We start from the raw sequence: 18729 nt of genomic DNA, 5'->3' as shown, positions 1-18729 counted from the left end.
ATTTGCAATCTTAGGACAATCATCTCCGTATTCAGTTTACCCCAGTTTTGTTCACCCAATTGTAAAGCTTCATGGAAGGCCCTGCACGAGTGAAAGAAACTCTGTGATGCTTTCCTTACATATTTTGAGGGTGCTTAATGGACACAAATTAATTTTTTTTAATTTGATGCAACGGTCTAGATGTTGGAAGCCGTAAGACCATTGAGAAAAGACAAGTGTTCACGTGAAGACCTCCCTCGTCTGGTCTTTTCTTTTTTGGTGGAAGAAAATCCAAGCAATTTTGAAATCCACACAGCGATACATCTGCGCAAAACGCTAAACAACCAGAGAGCATTCAGCCTTTGGATAGGAGCGCTGGGCTGCCATGCAACCGCACTGCTGAGCTGGAAGCCACGACATAATCGTCGCTGTTTTGGCACTTTTGACACTGATGCGGTAAAGCGGCTGCAAGAGGAAAGGTGCAAGTGTCGCAATAAGTAATTAGTCGCTAACTTTTTTTTTCATGCTGGCAGACTTGATTGCTTCCACTGTTATCAGTATCACTGTATTAGAATTGAGGTAATAGGCCGGGTTATTAGCCCTGAAGGTGGAGCGAAAAAGCGTATTTCGCTTTGTCTGCTCTTGCTCGCACTTCCAAAAATACGCTCGTACAACCTAAAAAAAAAAATCCATGTGGAAACTATGTAGGATGATTATCTAAGTAAGCGAAAACCTTTTCCCGCTGAATCATCCGTGAATGGCCAGCGATCACTGAAATCCAATGCACGCTTAGAGTGCTTGGCTACTGAGCCAGAGTACCCGGCTTAGAACCTGTCCTAGGTGGCCGCGTTTTTACGGAGGCAAAATGCAAAAGGCGCCCGTTAGCTGTGTGATGTCAGTGCACGTGGTCAAAATTAATCCGGAGCCCTCCACTACAGCACCTCTCTCTCTTTCCTCTTTCACTTAAACATTTGAGTGTAGTGGGGTCGTAGTAGGGCCCAGGGGCCTGTGTGGTTCCCCAAACACCTCTGTTAAAATAATAGTTTTTACCACCACCACCCACCTTCCCTCCCATCGCAGTTGTGGTGTCCACCGAGAATTGAGACATAACTGCACCTTTCATTTCCTGATAACCACTTTTGGTGATGTCATTCAGTCCGATGAAGAAAACTGCCATGGTAGCCAGAGACAGCTGTTCGCTTTTAAAATATGTTGAGTGACAACATGTGAATGGAAGAAATGTAAGCCTCACATCGAACCACTTTTAGCTGAACCATAAAGGTATTTGAGAATGGGACAAAAAAATTGACAGAATGTGAAGATCACTGTTGGCTTAACTTAGTTGGCGCTTGTTTGATGTGATCGCTTTTTCATTTTATTTGGGGGGCCTCCGCGGTGGCTCAGTGGCTATGGTGCTCGGCTGCTGGCCCGAAAGACGCGGGTTCGAACCCGGCCGCGGCGGCTGAATTTCTTTGGAGGAGAAATTCGAGGCCCGTGTACTGTGCGATGTCAGTGCACGTTAAAGAACCCCAGGTGGTCGAAATTTCCGGAGGCCTCCACTACGGCGTCTCTCATAGCCTTAGTCGCTTTGGGACGTTAAACCCCATAAACCAACCAACCATTTTATTTTGCTCTGAAAGCACCACTCCATTTCCAGGAGTGAGGAGGGAAGCAGCAAAGAGGAGGGGACCTTTCCTCCTCTTGCTGGCTTGGGTGATGGACAAGCGTCGAGTTTTGTGTATGCTGCGCAGGGCTTGATAATAATTTTCATGCACTTTTGGTGCATTTTAAATCATGCGATCCTTTTATAGCATACGCAGGTCGAAGATTAATTTTCGGCAAGGATTTGTCTACCTCTTTGGTAGACATCCTGACACTTAAGGTGCGGATAAAGCTATCAAGGTTCTCAGAGGTTAGAACGATGCTTATTATACCCTCTGCGAATATTTTGAGCTTCGGGGGAGTCGTAACTGCCTGGCTACACTGCTCAAAAGCAGACCCTGTGGCCTGGGAACTTTTGACCGACCCTGTACATATAAGCACAGTGTGGGTTGCTCAGCATTATCGCGCATTTAAAAAAAAAGGAACACGTTGGGCTCCACCAATGTTTGAAATCCAAATATGTATACTGCTCACTTTATAAAAGTGGCAGGAAATTTTCCTCTCATTTATGTAAAGAAAATGTTTTTGGCAAGGCGAAATGTGAATATACAGTGATGAATACAAATTGCACAAGCCGCTAGCAGAGCAGTAGCAGAGCAGACCTGTTCAGTTTTTCAGAATAGAAAAACGGGCAAGAAATATGCGTAACACGTGAGCTGTTGCTACTTGAATGCTTTGCTTGCAGCTTCCATATGTGGTACGTATAAGTATGGTGTGGGTTGCTAAGCACTGTCACGCATTAAAAAAGAAGCAACACGTCTGGCTCCACAAATGTTTGAAATCCAAATGTGTATACTGCTCACTTTATTTACAAAAGTGCGAGGAATTTCCCTCTCATTTATGTAAAGGAAATGTTTTTTGACACTCGCTGTGAATATACAATGGCAAATACGAATTGCACAAGCCGCTAGGAGAGCAGTACAATAAAGTGATCTAAAATGATTTGAACCCATGCAAATGAGTATTTGCAAGCATATGATTTGTTCGTTGCTGTAGCATATGTATCGTTGGAAGAAGTGTTAGGTAGCAAAAATGCATTCTGTGTTGAGAACCACTCTGAAATGCCAACTAAATGTTGAATTCAAACACAAAACACGTGTATTTGCTAGAATTCAGAACGTATTTTCTTAGCTTGTGTGCCATAAAGTTCATTTGTAACTGGCGTGAGGAACAAAACTCAAAAGTAACACCATGCCGACGTAGCATATATGATGAAATTCCATCAATGCAATTTCACCTGCACAAATGACATCTTGCTTTTCAGGCGAGTCATTTATCGTAATGAGCAGTCGTTGCTAATTGTCCGGCACAAATTTGGTGTGCGCACAGGCACGCTAGCTGTCAGTGACAGCCAAGGGCGTACGCAGAACTTTTTCCAGGGGGGGGGGGGGGACCCGATGTCCGGGGATGGGGGCGGCGGTAGGTTAACACCAAAAAGGAACTAGTGCATATATAATATCCGTAATTCCAGGGGGGGGGGGGGGGGGGGGCAACCGCCTCCCCTTGCCCCCCCCCCCCCCCCCCTTTCCGAACGCCTATGGTGACAGCCGTGCATGATTAACGGCAGAACTGCTGGCAGCCATGTAAAGGCAGCGAGGTTTCCGGTAGCCGCGAGAACCATGTGAGATCACTATTCTTCTTGACCCCTCCCCATGCAAGAAACTAAAATAATACGATTACACAGCGCAGCCATCAGTTGCTCCCGCTGAGCCAAACGCAGCCGCGGCAGGTCGCACCAGCGAGCCTGGCGCGGTCGCTCTCGACCGGACCATGCTAGATCGCGTCTTCTCGAATATGGCAGCGCCCATGGGAAAATGGTTTATAGGCCTGTGCCAAACCGCTTTCCTGAGGGTCACTGAGCGTGCGGGTCTGTGATTATCGCAGTGGTGCTAGGGTGGGTGGCTAGAACAGCTAGAATAGACAGTGGTGCTTCGCATACGCCCATAGGTCCCTCTGAACCACAGCTACTACGTGCGCGCCGTGCGACGAAGAAGCTGCGACTTCAGACTTCGGCCCCGCCGCGGTGGCTCAGTTGTTACGGCGCTCGGCTGCTGACCCGAAAGACGCGGGTTCGATCCCGGCCGCGGCGGTTGAATTTCGATGAAGGCGAAATTCTAGAGGCCCGTGTACTGTGCGATGTCAGTGCACGTTAAAGGGCCACGGACCACCCCAGCTCAGCAGACACTCTCTACCTCTCTTTCAGCGAGCCTCCTCTCCTTCCATTCCCTCCTCGAAATTCTTCTCTCCCGCTCCTCGTCGAGTAGGCTCGGCAAGGCAAAATCACCCCTTCCTTCTCCGACGTAAGCCGGAGGCGTGGTGTCTGTGGAGTGCGTCACGGGGTTACGTCATGGCCCCGCCTTCAATAGAATTCTTTTCTTGGTTTTTGCTGCTGGGGCTGAAACAGCGTCGTCGCATTTTCTCCGCACACTGAACGATCGAGAGGCGCGATCGGCTCGACCACCTAGACTTGTTAGCGAGCGCACCCTTTCATACATCTGTTTGTCATTCCCAGTTAGCGAGCCACCTTTTCATTTTTTTTTTTAGGCCTCCCCACCGTTTCACGAGCGGATGGGCGGAAGTCGTTTCTGTTCGAAACACACGGCGAAGTGCGGACCCGGCAACCGCCCGTTTGCTTTTCTTCATGTGTGTTTGTGTTCTGTGTGTTTGTGTCTTTTCTCCGCTCCGAAGCCCATGTCGTTCACGAAGCCCATGTCGTTCATTGGAGTCAGGGCGTACGCAAGATGCATGGAGGATAAGCGGTGTCTATGCGGAGCGCTCAAGTGGACGAGCGAGGGAAAGGCTCTGCTGCACTACTAATTAAAACCTTGTTTTGGGGGGCTCGCATAGAAGAAAAGAAACTGAGAAGGGAGCGCGCACGCAGAGCTTCTCGTGACGTGATCACGGCGGGGGGGGAGGGGGGGGGGGGCGAACCAACTCCCTCAGTTTTACTATTTTTTACTTTTTATGGCAAGGGTTCAAGGCTGTCGCCGCACGCTCCCTCCGCAGTTTTTTTTTTTTTCCTTCATGCGGGTTTGGAGGCATGAGCCAGAACAGAAGGCGCTGCGGAAAGCCTTGTGCAGACGACGCGACGCCAAGGCTACGCCCAACCTTCTCCCGTCAGTCAGAACGATGCACCAATGGAGTGCCTTTAGCCAAAGTAGCCACCCTTGACGTCAGCGGTGTGCAGAGTAGTGGGCGGGGCCCGTTTTTGAAGGAAGGAAAGAACGAACGGGCTTTGATTTGAATTTTCGCAGCTTTTCGGGGCGCGCATGGCTCTAGTATTTTGCAGAGGTTATCTTCGATGCCTCATCTATGCAGTGGGCTTGTTTTTCAAAAATGTCCGGACCCTGGTCAGTGGCCCTTTAAAGAACCGCAGGTGGTCGAAATTTCCGGAGCCCTTCACTACGGCGTCTCTCATAGCCCGAGTTGCTTTGGGACGTTAAAACTCATAAACCAAACTTCAGACTTCGTTTGTATCCGCTGTGCACCCTGGCAAATCCCCCGACCTGGGTATGTGCCATTAAGACTGAGGACATCGTCGCCATCAGAAAAACAAGCAGGAAAAAAGCGCGCGAATGCACATGACGGCATTCGGCCAATGGGAGGGCCAAGCGAGAAGGGGACGCACTGGGAAGGTGTGGAGTGGCGTTCTTCATAGCATGGCTAGCATGGCATTACTTTAAGTTTATTGAGGGGTTTTATACATGGAGGAGCCATGCCTTCTTAGGTACTTGTATCACGGCGAAGAACGGATTGTCGGCGGCAATTCGTAGCATTGAGGACACATCCGCAATTCTACGACGTGTGTTACGTCCGCAACACATTTGCCGGCAGAACCGCCGCAGTGGCTCAATGGTTAGAGCGCTCGGCTGTGAGCCAGATGACCCAGGATCCTTCCCGGCCGCGGTGGCCGCATTTCGATGGAGGCGAAACACAAAAGGTGCCCGTGTGCTGTGCGATGTCAGCGCACGTTAAAGAGCCCAAGGTGGTCTTAACTAACCTGGAGCTCTTCAGTACGGCGTCCCGCATAGCCTATGTGTCGTTCGGGCCGTTAAACTCCACGTTTTACAATTTTTACATTCGCTCGGCCAGAGTACGTCGTCATAAGCATCTCGATCAATCTGCAGCTGGGCCCCATATGCGCCGCGTAGGCTCATAGTGCAATTGACTCTCTCTCACTTCTTACAGGGGCTTATCAATCTGATTTGCGCTGTAATAGAGCAACCGCCCGTGGCCCGGGTGACTTCTGTGCTGCCTTTCACGACTGTGGTAAAACCATTGTTGCCACGGGCGAAGGCGCCGATCCACAGCCTTGATAAGAGTTGGTATATTAGCTCTATAGCAAAGCGCTCCATCTTCCTGGCAATGCCGGGGGAAAATGAGGGAGGTAATTGAGCGGAATAAAAGTTCTCAAGCTAAATGTTGTGCCTTTATTTATACCCTCTTATTCCCCGTTTCGAAGAAAAAGTTCGGGGTGGCATCAGTCCTAAATAGCCCTGTCGATGCCAAGACGCTTCTTGTGGTCAACAAAGTATTGCCGGGTGCAGAAATCTACAGGGCGCGCAATTGTTCATCTAGGCGCTTAGGTGCCATCTCTGTCCATGACTGCCTATATAGTTTCACCATCACATGTGAGGGCACGGCTCGACTTCATTATCCACAAGTGTGGTAGAGCCTGCGGCTGTTAACTGAATTATGGGCTTCGGTTGCTACTCACACGTCCCCGTGACCTTTGTTCCCTCGTATGGTACGTACAGTCCTAAAGCCCAAAAAAGTTTAATCGTGCTTCAGGTCCTGGCGAGTTAATTGTTTATGTTTAGGGTGCTCCAGCTCTCGTGATGCCGCGGCGCTCACTCTGACTTTTGTCAGTCGATTTTCTCGCGCCAAAGCTGCGCCTAGCTGGGCTTTCAGGGACACAAAGGGGGGGGGGGTGGGGGGGGGGGGGGGGGGCAGACTAATTTTGACCGCGTGTAATTCTTCACTTACACTGAAACCTCGGTACACGAGTATTTTTCCATTTCGCCTCCGTCGAAATGCAGCAGCCACGGCCAGTATTGAACTCCTGACCTCATGCTCGACAACGCAGTGCCACAGGGCCTATGATGCGGTGTGAAGTAATCGAGATTTCTTGGTATTGCATGCTTGATGATGTTCCCGTTCCTTGTGCTTTATGTTGAGACTCGTCAGTTCACTGGCGATATTGGCCCCAGTTAAAGAAAACGATAGACAGACGTGTGCTACTTTATTCCAAATGCGGTTCAGCGGTCAGCGTTAACGAAGGAGTAGCTACATGCAAGAAAACACCAAGTGTTCGCATAAACGAAAAAAAAAAAGGCCACTTGTTTCAGAAACCCAGTCTTTTCCAGCTGGCACCCCCCCCCCCCCCCCCCCCCCCCCCCCCCCCCCCCCCCCCCCCCCCCGCCCCGCTCCTCTCTTCCTCTCTTTCTTCTCTTTAGTCCAGATAGTCCAGAGGTACTGGCAGGATCGGTTCTTCAACCGGAAGATCTTCCAACTCACTGTCTTCACTCAGTGGAGGAGGCGGCTCGGGGCTGAAAGTTGGCATGATGAAAGTCGGTGGTGGGCTCGGCGTCTTGATGATGACGAGCGGGCTTCCATCGCCGGGTGGTGGGCTTCCCGGAGTTTCGACGCCTTCCTTAAGAGCGAGTTGCTCGCTCGGTTCGCGAACGTCACAACCACAACGCTCCTCGCCCTGTGACTGCGCTGAACTACTTTCCACTTGGTTGCCGTCGCTGTTTTTGACGACGCTTGGGCTAGCTGGAGTTTCCATTGGCACCTGCAGATCACCTGCGCCGTCTCCGCAACCGGATTGTGGAGCGACGCGTCGGGTCGGCGTTTCCAGATTCGTGACATCCTTGGGCCGTCGAGGAGCTGCTGGCTGACGAAAGGGAATCTCTCTGTCCATCGCTACTGGAAACAGCTCAGTCCTAGCAAGACAGCTGGGTGACACGGGTGCACGAGACGGGGGTCCGTGCTTTGCAATGCGCGCGGAAATTTCACGGCGAAGCCAAAGTTTGCCCCCAGAGGTCACTCGCGGGTGCCTGCAAACTGATTTAATACTTGTGTAGGTGAAAGCTGACGGAAGGTTTCAGAAATGATGCACTGCCTTTGCGTGAATCTCTACACTTGTAGCCTGTACACTGTAGCCTAAAATACCTGTGAACGGGTATAGCGTTTAGTGCAAGCACTAAATATTTGTTTTTGCGTTTTCTTTGGAATGGTGTACAAGAGATTAATGAGCATAAATCGTCACAAGAAATTCGCTTACACCGGGTGAATAATTTATAATTTTGTCAGAAATTGTTTCAATTCCGGTTTCAACACGCGAATTCTGTCGCGTCGCTTCTTCTTTTAAGGCGGTCGACCCTGCAAACGTAATACAGAAACCTTGCTAATACGAAGGGTCGTGCTGCACGCCAATAAAAGTAATTTCGAAACCAATTAATTACATTAGCCGCGCGTTTACTGCCTTAAAATAATTAATTAAATTATTAATTGACTACACAAGAACAAATTACCGAAACATACTTAGATTGCAAATACTTCATTACAGTAATTTAATCTGTGCCATGTCGGGATAGTATGCGGTGTGTTGAGCTTAAAGTCTCAAAGCTGCACATAGTGGATGGCTCCGAATGAGTTTCGATCGCCCAGGGTTCTTTAACGTGCACTAACATCGCACAGCACACGGGTGTTTTTGCATATCGTCCCCTTCGAACAGCGGCTGCCGTGGCCGGGATTTGATCCCGCCAGTTAGCCTCTGCGATGGAGCTACTTGCTCTTAAGTTCATTTTTTATCTTTAATGATTGCATGCCTATTACTGTAAATGACAGAACAGATGCGAAGGCCGGTCCAAGCGCATTTATTGCTCGCCGGGCGCAACTGCCGTTTGGCCTCTGCCATTCAGTACTGCACCGCCGAGTTCCACTGACCCACGTCCGGCTGCGCCGCGCCGGGCGTGGGAAGTCTGCGGAGACATAGCTTCTGCATTTCACTTAAGAGCTGAGTGGGGGGTGAAGCAGTTAAATTTTGTGGGCTTAGCTGTTGCGCAGGCAAGTGCTACACAGAGGCGAGCCGAATACTGCATGCAGTCATGTGCCAGTTCTTTTGGCGTACAGGCAGATTTGAGCCAGCCTGTCGAGGAAGACAGTGTATTCGGGGCGGCGCGTTGCTGCTTCGAAGGGACAATCACAGGGCGGTTGATGAGGTGGCCAGGTGGCGAGTGTCACACGTATACACGTTGCGCGGTGGCGATGCGCGCATTGCTGACGATGTTTAACGATGGCTATGGCTAGCTCTTGGGCGATTGGGATAGCCGGCCACAAACGTTGAGAGATGTATCAGCGGCCAGTCGGACACGTTGCCAGAGACACGCACAACACTGCCAAAACAATCTCTTCAGCACTGCAGGAGGCATGCTGAGAAAATGGTGTGGAATCCCATCACATCCAGTTGCACTTTGTTCTGGGTGCCAGTGGGCGAGACGGCACCTTGGAATGATTTCTTCGAAACTTGATGCTATTTGCGCCAAGAAACCGAGAGAGGTGACGAAGGAGGGTGGCTTCAAACTGGCGACCAGGACAAGCTGGTATCGTCGCGGGTATCTTGGGCGGCTGGCTCTCTGTCACAAGCCGACCGGTGACTGACTTCTGCATAACGTCTCCGAGGAGGAGGCCTTGAGGCCGCAATGCGCACCGAGGTCTTTGCAAATGGGGATGTAGCATTGGTTTGCAGGATGAAGGAGCGGGCACACGGGGTCATGCGCAGGCAACTAAACGAGGAAGGGGCGCTGGCTTGAAAATGTCCCAGCAGGTACATGTGTCACAATGTGACCAGCAGGCTTCGTACCACTGCTAGCACAAACTTCAGCTTCGTTCACTTGAATAGTCATGAAAAAAAAATAAAGGTTTACAATAACGTGCACACAAGTTCACTGATACAAGCTAAATAATAATAAAAAAGATAACTGTAGGCTGCGCCCTTCCGCAAAGCACCAGTTGTCCACTCATTCTAATGGGATGTCCACTATGTCGTCTTCGATGCGGCAATCTTCCGGACAGGAATCAACGTCGAGAAGCAACTCACCTGGAGCGACGTCTGTTCCAGGCGCAAACTCAGGAGGGTTGCTGAGCTCTGAATCTTCGTCAGAAACGACAACTAGTGAGCTCTCCTGTTCAGGGTCACTGGCCACCTTCGTGTCAACAGTCGCGGAGGCGTTGGCGATGCTGCAGTTGGCTTCGGTCTTGCCCGTCTCTTCTCGAAGGGCGTTGGTCTGGATGCCAACAGCTGCAGTGTCTGCCGCCACTCGTTGGGCTGTCGGCGCTATCTGGGCTTGTAACATATTGTCCGAACGCCTCTCGGTGCCTTCGTCGTTACTGCGGCACGATGCAGGTCGGACGGGAGCGTTGGTTATATCAGACAATGGGTTCCTCCGCCTGTTGTCCTCCATGGTTCAGTAAATTAAACAGTCGACTGGTAAGGGCTTTGTTCGCAGCATCCCGTGGTGGAGTACGTCTGGAACGAACGTGCAGGGCACGAGACTGTGTGCACGATAGCCGCGGCACGAAATGTGGGGAGAAGAAAAAAGAAGAGTTCATCATGGTCTCTCGCGCTTCTTTTTTTTTTTTTATTGTCCACGGGACTGCTCTCCGTGCTTCTTAATTTTTATGACTACAGGTGTGGGAGTCGAGCACCTTATCAGGTAGCACTTACTGAAATAGAAGACATCATCAAAGCTAACTACTCGAAGCGAAACGAATGTCTCGAAAACATGTGTGAAAAATCCGTCTTCAGCTGGTTAACGCCTTAAATCAGTCATATAGCTTGTCTAATGCCCGGGTTGAAAGAGATTTCAGAATCCTTCTCGTACGCGCAGTAAAAAAACACATCTAAATGTAGTCTATAGAATACCTCTTCCAAACGTCGCAAAAAAAAAAAACGCTTAGAAATGAGCAAAGAGCAAGACTGTTCTTCTACGAATGCAGGCAGTTAAAAACGTTTGCAGATATTTGTAGCATTCATTTTGTACCCGCGAATTTTGTTCGTTTTTTTTTCCAGCGAAAGATGAGCCAGAGAACTGTGGGCCTACAGACCCACATCAAGCTTGCATTGTGCATTGCACAACAACCCTTCTGCACGCTGCAAGCTTGATGCCGGCGTCAACTGCTGCTGTTCCGCGTGTGTGAAAAGCATCAGTATCGAAACAATACCCTCTATTATGATGATAATATCCAAAACACGGTGCAAGCAGCATCTGATCTGGTTGCACTAAATGCGACAGCGGAGAAAAGAGAGCTCGGATATCTGAAACAAATGTATCACCAGCATCTGATGCAGGTGAATGGGGCAGAAAAAAAAAACAAAAACATTACGACACAAGTAGCTAAGATCACATTCAGAATCTCCTGAGACGCGCTACTTTACTTCGAGCTGACATGCACGTGTATGCCCACGCTTGTTATGTCGCGAACCATTCGTTCGATAGTGGGCAGTTTCGTTGAAACTGGTCGTATTCGGTGTGCCACAAAACTTTTCTCTGGACGCTGTACACGCGTTGGATTACAGCGGTGGACGCCTGCCTATGTGGCTGCGCGGCGGGTTAGGAACTACTGTTCGTGGTGGCTCTTTCTCCAAAACTGACTCCGTGATATTCCCCTTTTTAGTTCTTTCTTCGCAGTCCCGCACGTGACATTTTGGTCGACGGCGCGACGTGGGGACGTGTATGCGCCCGAGAACTCGAAGCTATGGTGTAGAATATTGTTTTTCTTTACTACTCGCTGATATGTTACTCTTTTTAATCTGTAATAATTTACTGCATGCTTTTCGTCGTAGATAAGAAAAAAGTTAGAAGCGAAAGTCGGTCCAAGCGCATTAACTGTTCGCCAGAAGCGACAGTCGTTCGGCCTCTGCTAGGCAGTATAGGCGACGCTGGGTTCCGCAGGTGCGATCGCGAGTCACGTCCAGCAGCGCTGTTCTAAGCGTCGGAAGTGTGCCGAGACGGAACTTCTACTTGTAACCTGAAGGACCATAGACACCTAATTTCAGCTGCATGTTTTCTTCTTTCAAATGATGCATTAAACAGAATGCATTTCTCAGAATCCTTCTGAATGCTGAATGCTGTTTTGGTTTCATGAACCGAACGGTGGCTGTGACGCATTGGGTGTTTAGATCGCACGAGGCGCGAAAAAAAAAAATCCGGTATAACCGCTGATGCGTCATTTGTTGTCATTGCAGCTCTTGAATCAGGCGGCCTAAGCGTTGTAGTGAATTAAACCTACGTATCAGCGTCTATATTGCACTTTTTTTTGTGTGTGTATTCATAATTGTCCTAAACCCACACAAAACGCATCACAGCCATCGTTCGGTTGATGAAACCGAAACGACATCAAGAATAATTTCAGTTGTAAATTATTTAGGGGTCGTAGGCGAGTAACACGCGGCGAACCATGTATTCTAACGTCTAACGCATCATTTGAAATAAGAAAGCATGCTACTAAAATTAAGAGTGTATGGTCTTTTCAGTGGCAAGGAGGAGAGTAAAAACCGTCGCGGTGGCTCAGTGCTTATGGCGCACGGCAGCTGGCGCGAAAGACGCGGGTTCGATCCTGGCCGCGGCGGTCGAATTTCGATGGAGGCAAAATTCTAGAAACCCGTGTACTGTGCGATGTCAGTGCACGTTAAAGAACCCCAGGTGGTGGAAATTTTCCGGAGCCCTACACTACGGCGTTCCTCATAGCCTGCGTCGATTTGAGACATTAAGCCCCCGTAAACCGGAGGAGAGTAAAGTAGTGTTGCGGCTCAGGTAGTATGGTCGGGCCGGAGAGGGGAAGAGGGAGGTCGGAGACGAGGTTACGGGAAATACAAGAAGAATAACTTTGTACAGGTAAATTACATTATGTGCAAACAGCAACTGAGACTGTAGCTCAGTAAAATAGTCTCGATGACAGGGTGCTCGATGACGAGGAGCTACTCGGCCGTACTCAGCGCCGAATTTTATATCGTTTCCTTTCCCTGGGCTCCCTAGATGGGGTTCGGACCTGCCGAGGAAGGAGTGTCCTGAAAAGTTCACTGTGGCACCCATCACACACTCTCTCATCAGGGAACACGGCCCCGTCACGTGTTGGGATTGAGAGTGCTCGCACGTGCGGGGTTCAGGCTACGTGCATGTCCACGCGGGGTAGGGAAACGCTCGCTGATAACTTCTCGCTGGAAGACGGGTGCTGCTGTCGGACTTGATGACTGTACCAGCTGAACCCCTGGCCCCTCGGAAACGTCAAGTACTGCCGGCCTTGGCAGCTAACTTCGTTCTGTAGAAGAGGGTGCATTGCAGAGCTGCGCTGGCTAGTTTCGGGGTGGACTACTGTCGCCGCTTCCGTGTCCAATCCGGGAGTTGACCCCGCGTGCCTTGAGCGATTCGTCGGCATTCCGCTGCAGCCGCGCCGGTTTTCCCTGACGACAAAGGCGAAACGTAACAGTAGTTAGCATTAGTGGGCTTAGTTGCGGAGGCAACTGCTACGTTGATGCGGTCCGAACTCTGCATACAATCCTGTGCCAGTTGCAGTGCCAGTATCTCCAGCGGAAAGTTCTGAGCGATGAATCGCTTAAGGGCGCATGGTAGGCCTCATACTTCCATTGTATTTTTTAGGCGTTTCTAAGACCCGTTTTCTCTACAACTGCTACATGTCGCTTATTCGGCTTTTCTCCATTTCATTCTAAATTTTCTTCTTCTTACAACCGCACTAGAATGACTGTTTTGTAGCAAATATTTATATCTTTGTTATCCTTTTCCCGGAAACATATGTTAAACAGAAAATCTGCGTCAATGTGTACCATTCAGTATCTTTGCACCTCTGCGTAGTTAAAGCTGAAAAAAAAAAATCATGCTTCTTTTTCTTTGTCATTTTTGCGATAACTCGTCAAACGAAACAAAAATGACATTCTGAGGTATTGTTTCATTCAATTTTTGTCGAGTAAAAACGTGCAGTGAGGAATCTATTAGTCTGTATCACTGTTAATTTTACGTTTCTTAGCTTGTCGCTCTGCTTTTACAGACTCCTTTATGGTCCGCCCTGCATCTCTGCGAGTAAAGTACTTTCAGCGTGGGTCCCCATGCGGCAACCATATCACGACGTAGCGCCTCGGTGGTATCCCAAAATCCTTCATGGCGTTAACTTGGTCCATGCTGCCATCATTAAATGTGAGAACTGCGTCTAAGGCAGCAGTTCGGAGATTTTCATTCTGAGGGAGGCATTCTTTGGTGTGCACTCGTAGACGATCTTGTTAGAGTATTAAGGCGGAAGCCTTTAATGCGTCATTGTTGTAGCAGGAGTTATCGACAGAAATGTCACGCTTTTCGGTTGGTCCAAGCGGTCGTGACGTCACAGTGCGCGAATTTCAAACGTGGCCAATTGTACTTTGGCTTGCAACCATGCAACCAATTCGTATAGTGATGCTCCAAGTAAGTGGGAATGAGTTTAGTTAATTGCTTACTCGCCCAATTAGCCAAATTAACCTTTCTAATCAGGCCGATAACCGAGTAAGAAATTGGTCGAGTTCGGGAAGAGAACCCCGGTCTCCGGAGTGCGAAATGAGCATGCTAACCACTCCGCCATGCCAGCTCGATGGTTTGGAATGAACAAAGGCGCGTCTAGCGAATACGGTGTCTTCGTTCACTCCCATCTTCCTCCCTTCCCCATACGGCGAGGTTCAGGTGTCCACCGAGGTATGCGAGACAGATACATTTCCTTTCCTCAAAAACCAATTTACCGACGAGCAAGGCGTAGAACCGAACGGGCGACGGCGTTCTGGGGACTCCCTGGCAGCGTTGCAAGACGCTGTCGCGTTTCACTCTTAGAGGCGAAGCTTAACATCTTAACAACACATCAGTGACACAAGCAGCAACACCGCGCTTAAGGCTTTCGCCTCACCGCACTTTAGGTCAACAAAGTGCCCCCCTGAATTTTTCGTTGGAATTTGGGTGCGCCCGTGAAAGCACTTCTGGAGAAGCCCCGGCTGAGCTGGTGACTGGAAAGCAAATTTTGTGGAGTAAGGAACTGATTTGGACGAGTATCTGTGGACAAAAGGCTCGTTCATATACAGGGTGTTTTACCTAAGACTTTACGCAATTTTAAAGACTGCTTTTTTCGGCATAGCATTGTTAGCGGTGTGGTCGATCAGGGTGCAACTAACACTTGCTAACTAGCAGGCTGGTTAACTGATATTGAATAGTTAACTTTTTAGCTATTACTTTTAGGATCCTTGATTATTCAGAGGCGTGTAGCCCATGGTAAGTTATATCCATGACAGTTTTTAGAGTTTCGAAAACGTGTTTATCCTCGGCGCTGTTGCCCAACAAATTTTGGCTATTTCGACGAATTACGTGCACTGGAGAGGTTGCTCCGCCTGCAAGCTTCTCGAAATCGCAGGTATTTTGGCGTGATGTAGCCAGATTTTCTCGGGCCACAACGCCGAGGTTAACCGCCTTTTTGGCTTTCTAAAAACTGATATGGATATAACTTGACCCTCGTTGAACCACTTTCTGCCGGTGAATTAATGCTTTACAATACAATACGGCGGGCTATACGCCTCTGAATAATTAAGGATACTAGAAGTAATGGCTAAAAAGTTGTGTATTCAATATTAGTTAACCAGCCTGCTCGTTAGCACACATTACCTATATTATGATGTACTATACCACTGACAATGCTATGCCGAGAAAAACAGTATTATAACTCAAAAAGCTTCTTTTTAAAAATTGTGAAAAATCTTAGGTGAAACACGCTGTATGTCTAATTTAGATCTTGTGCGCATACCGCCTTTCGGAGTATTTCGTGTACTCAGCCAGTGACAGGAGTCAATGTCAGCAGCCAACGTGTGGAAACAGTTGACCCAAACAGCCATGTGTTTTTTTTTTGTCCAAGTCTCCATCCAAAATGAAAGGACAACGTTCGAAATAGATGCACAGGAGTGAAGAATCTCGCGCCTGACACAGACGAGAAGAGCAGAGAGTAAGGCGTGCCAGCGTTCAATGGAACGGACCATGCACCTTGTCTGCTTTGCTTGATTGCTGTTAAAGAATCAGCTGAGTTGAGAAACGATCAAGCACTGCTTCAGAATCTTTTTTTTTTTTGGAGAAGAAATGCGAGTGGTTGAATTTCCGAAGAAATCGGGCGTGGCCGCCGACCAGTCGGTATCGAAAACCGTGCTGTTCTCGTCCTACACTGTGTGGCGGAAAATCATGCGAGCCACTGAATGGGGTTCAGGAAAGTTTCCGCATTCTAGACTGGTAGAGAACCAAAAACCAATTTTACTTGCACGTTTGAATCCATTGGCCTCAAAGAAAAGAAAAAAAGAAGAAAAATCAGTCACAGCACAGTTCAGTCTTTCTCACGATAAAAAAAAAAAAGGCTTGAACCATGCTGACGCCGGGCTTGTCCTTCTTTAGTCGTCGAATGGAACCGGCTGAAGGGGTTCGTTGATAGGAGAGTCCTCCACTTCTAAGTCACTTTCCCCGCTTAGGGGTGGTCCACGGCCGAAATCTGCCGCAGGAAAAAGAGGCGGGCTCGGCCACATGCTAGGACCGAGGCGGTGTAGCCACTCGGGGCTGCATGGCTCCGAGGCGACAGACAGCATCTGGATGATTTCGTTCAATGAATTGTCGGCTTCAGGCTCAGTTGAGTCCTCCAACTCACGCGCACCATGGGCAGAGGCCAAATGTTCGTCCGGTTGTCGCTCGCCACTGGGTCCCGGCTCGACTTCCACCGAAGCGTCAGGCAGTGGAAGCCACTTTTTGTCATCACCTACGCCGGAGACATCCGGCGCAGCTGGAGGGGCGGCAGCCCGTCGTGCCGCGACGTTAACGTCTCGCCGTGGCGTCTCTGGCTCAGCTTCCGACGTAGGACAGAATGGGGTGTCGCCGTCCATCACGGTCGCTGAAAATGAACGTCGTCTTTTTGGTGTTAACGGATGATGCTTGGGTGCACGAGGCGGGCGTCCGCTGCTGGGCGTAGCGCGCGGAAGTTGCGCGGGAAAACTAGTTTTTCCCACAGGGAGCCGCTCGCGGGAGCCTGCGAAGATTCAAAGTGACGAAATGAATGAATGAATCAGACTTTATTTCCGTAAAGGAAGGGGATTAGAGGACGGTGACTTGGGCCGTGAGTGGATGGATGTTTCAGAAATCGCCCACAGCGTTTTGTGGGTGCCTCTACACTTATCGACTTTGAACAAAAGTACGTGCGTGCGCAAAAATGCTACCATTTCGCAATCACTGGACGTACCTAGTTGGTTAAAATTGCAGTATTTAAACGAAAAAGTGCAGTTCAAGTATTTCGTAAGGAGAATCTTGTCTAAGTATTCATATTATTTTTGGTGAGTGTCGCAGAATCATGAAGCGCGTTAAAGTTTCGGTTTGCAACATTATAATGCCGCAACCGAAACACCGTTGGGAGACTACAAATTTGGTAACTCGCTTCTTCATTGCAGTTGTACGTGTTGAGGTTATGCATGTCACAAATAGAGAGCTAGGATGGAGGGGCACAGCCAAGATGTCACGGGCCGACCGCCGTTGAATCTGCATGGTTAGCTGCGCTGTCTCCCCATCCCGCAATATGGTCGCCACCTTTTCCGCAAAACTTTTCTCTGGACGCGGCACCCGCGTTGGCCTACAGCAATGGACGCCTACCAGAGCGGCTGCGCGGCAGAGTGGGAACTGCATACCGTGGGTCTCTTTATAGCTTCTTCTTCAAAAGTGTCATGTGACACTCCTCATAGTTTCCTTTCTCCACGGCCCTGAACGGGGTGTTCTGGTTGACGGCAAGTCCTCGAAAAGCCGAAGCCACGGTGCAGAATACCGTTCTACTTCAGCACTCGTTGGTATGATATACTACGTGCAAGGCAAAACTACGTTTGAAAAGTACTTGAATGTTTATTTATTTATTTATTTATTTCTTTAAATACCCTAAGGGCCCGGCTGGGCATTACATAGGGGGGGGGGGGGGCAGCAAATAACACAACTACTCAAGCTTCACTTCATGCATAATACAGATAGAGAACAAAAGAACTAGGTGTTAATTATCAAATTCGGTAGTTTATTTATTCCTAATTGTGATTCCTAATTGCATGTCCTAAAAACGCAAGAATACAATTAACCTTACCGGTTACTGGTCACGAAAAGTAATGGCAATACAATTACTTACAGAATGTAACGCAGTTAAACTGAAATTTCTTTTTTGTTTGTACGCATGCAAAAAGTACATTGGTCATAACTTCCGCTAGCATTTACGATTTTTAATGAGGAAGCCTTGTATGACTATGTAGGCGGTTTCGGCGTGGACTAGATAATCCCGGTCCTATAACGGAGGAACTAGTTGGCATATCGGAAAAAAGAACGGTATCGTCGGATAGAGCATCGAAAGAGGATGTGCAAGTGACAAAATGGTTAAGGTTGGTTAATTAGGTAATTAATTAGAGCCGAAAATGTCCAAAAAGTGGGCGAGGCCGGAGAAAAAGTGGCACCAAATGGCGCTGTAACCGTCTCACTTTTTAGTGGACACCTCAATCGCGCCGTGAGGGAAGGGAGCAAGGTGGGAGTAAAAGAAGACGGAGAGAAAGAGGTGCCGTAGTGGAGGGCTCCGGAATAATTTCGACAACCTGGGGACCCTTCAAGTGCACTGACATCGCACAGCACACGGGCGCCTTTTGCGTTTCGCCTCCATCGAAACGCGGCCGCCGCTGGGACCTGGAAGGTCAGCTTTGCCTGATCGAAAGGGCCGAAAGGCAGCTCAAGCCGCAGGAGCCCTGGACTAAAGGGACCCCAATCGCAGGAAGCATTGAATAGACTTGATTCTGAGCAAATAAAGTCGTTCTTGTTCACTCTTTTCACACTGAGCTCTGCGCTCACATCGCCACTCTTTCGCCTGTGCAACTCTGCTGGCTTTCTGGCTCAGGCATTTCGTACGTCGTTTCTTCTTTTGAGGCGGCCAACTCTGCAAACGAAAGGCGGAAGCCTTTATGATACAACCAACAGCGCTGCATGTCAACAAAAGTAATTTCTGAGGTCATTTATTACTTTT

This window comes from Amblyomma mixtum, chromosome 3 (genome assembly GCF_055824585.1).
Source record: "Amblyomma mixtum isolate Tamu chromosome 3, ASM5582458v1, whole genome shotgun sequence".
Classification (NCBI taxonomy): Eukaryota; Metazoa; Arthropoda; class Arachnida; order Ixodida; family Ixodidae; genus Amblyomma; species Amblyomma mixtum.
This window is presented reverse-complemented; position numbering follows the sequence as displayed.